The sequence below is a fragment of the Manis pentadactyla genome, chromosome 10 (assembly GCF_030020395.1).
Source record: "Manis pentadactyla isolate mManPen7 chromosome 10, mManPen7.hap1, whole genome shotgun sequence".
NCBI lineage: Eukaryota > Metazoa > Chordata > Mammalia > Pholidota > Manidae > Manis > Manis pentadactyla.
Window position 1 is genome coordinate 44,887,336 of NC_080028.1, and position 2,038 is coordinate 44,889,373.

The 2,038-nt window shown below is 34.9% G+C and overlaps 1 pseudogene; it reads left to right on the top strand.

Moving 5' to 3' along the window:
* Positions 1-238: 238 nt before the first annotated feature.
* LOC118932521 (olfactory receptor 6C2-like) lies at positions 239-1,354 on the top strand (annotated as a pseudogene).
* The last annotated feature ends 684 nt before the right edge of the window (positions 1,355-2,038 follow it).

The following is a 2,038-nucleotide window of genomic DNA, read 5'->3' on the forward strand; positions in this document are numbered from 1 at the left end:
TTTAATTTAGCTCTGAATAGGGAAGAATTTGGAGGAGTCAAATGACATTTTTACTACCCATTAAAGCACACCAAAGTAGCAGATAAACTTAGTTATATCCATAGAGTATGATTTAAAATATAATGTGAAAATACAGTGAAGATAATACTGATACAATCTAATTTTACACAGATAATATAACTTATATGATGATCTCTCTGAATTGTTGGGCATGCAGACTGAACAGAACCCACTAGTGATGAAAAACTGTACAGTAACAACATTCATTCTGCTGGGACTGACAGATGACCCTGACCTGCAGGTCCTGATTTTTGTCTTTCTATTTCTCACCTACACACTGAGTGTAACTGGAAACCTGACCATCCTCACACTCACCTTCGTGGATCCCCACCTTAAAACAGCCATGTACTTTTTTTTGCAAAATTTCTCCTTCTTAGAGATCTCATTCACAACTGCTTGCATTCCCAAGTACTTGTATGACATAGCAACAGGTGACAAGGTCATTGCCTGTAAGGCTAGTGTCGTTCAAGTGTTTTTACTGACCTCTTTGCAGTAACAGAATTTTTTCTCCTGGCTGCTATGTCCTATGACCGCTATGCGGCCATTTGCAAACCATTGCATTATGTGACCATCATGAGCATCAGGGTCTGCAAGATACTTGTTTTTTGCTATTGGCTGGCTGGATTGTTAGTCATAACCTCCCCACTGAGTCTGGGGCTAAATCTGAAATTCTGTGACTCAAAAGTCATTGATCATTTTCTCTGTGACGCCTCTCCCCTGATGAAGATATCATGTTCAGACACATGGTTCATGGAACAAACTGTTTTAGTTTGTGCTTTGCTGACTCTTATTGTGACCCTTATATGTATAGTTCTGTCCTATTCTTATATTACCAAGACAATTTCAAGATTTCCTTCTGCCCAGCAAAGAAAAAATCCTTTTCCACCTGTTCTTCCCACATGATTGTGGTTTCCATCACTTATGGCACCTGCATGTTCATTTACATGAATCCTGCATCCAAAGAAGAAGTGACTATTAATAAAGTGGTTTCACTGCTCATTTCTTCCATTTCACCTACCCTAAATCCATTTATTTATACACTGAGAAATAAGCAAATGAAGAAAGCCTTCAAGGACTCAATCAAAAGAATTGTGTCATTCTTAAAAAAATAAAACAGCACTGAATAAAAAGAGTTAAAATAAAAGGTGAGTGTCTTTGAAACCTTTCTATTGAAGCTTATTACATTTGTCTTTTAATAATCTATATTTCAATTGTTATGCTCCTCAGTTCCTCTTTAGATTTACTTACATTGTGCCTTATTCAACTCATTTCTTTCCTTTGCTTTTTAATCCACCTCTTGTAGGAGATTTGTCTCAGTAAAGAAAATGGAAGTACACTTGTCATAAATTCATTTTAGATATATGTGACCCCATGCAACTTAATTTTATAACATAATAAAAAACATTAGTCTCTCATGACACTGGTAACTTATTATTGAAATAAATAAATGATTACTCAAATGTCCATAAAATACTACAAATATTCAAATAGGAATTGAAATTTTATGATAAAATACTGAATGGAATGAATGAGGGCATGAGGGAATAATACAAGGAACCATTGAGAGAGAAGATAGTGGTATCTCTAATACTCTAAACGCACAAAAAAACTATGCTAGATAAAATGTCACAAATATTCTTTTGAATATACAGGTAAGAGTAAAGGTTAAAATTTAGGCAATCATAAGGTATCAGATACAGAATAATTAGAAATGAGGATAAATAACCCCATCTATCATCTGTGGATTCCCAAGAAACAAAGGATGTAGAGGAGCAAGTTGTTGACTTATGGGTTACAGAGACTTGAGCTGAATGTCCATATGGACGTGGGAGGTGAAGTGTCAGGACCCACATGGTGAAAACACATAAAACTAATAGGATAAAATAAATTCAAGACTTTAAAAGTGTGATTTAGGGGGAAATTTAGTAAAAGTGTGATTTCACTCTCATGAAAAAACAATTTCCTCTAAAAGAGTTTT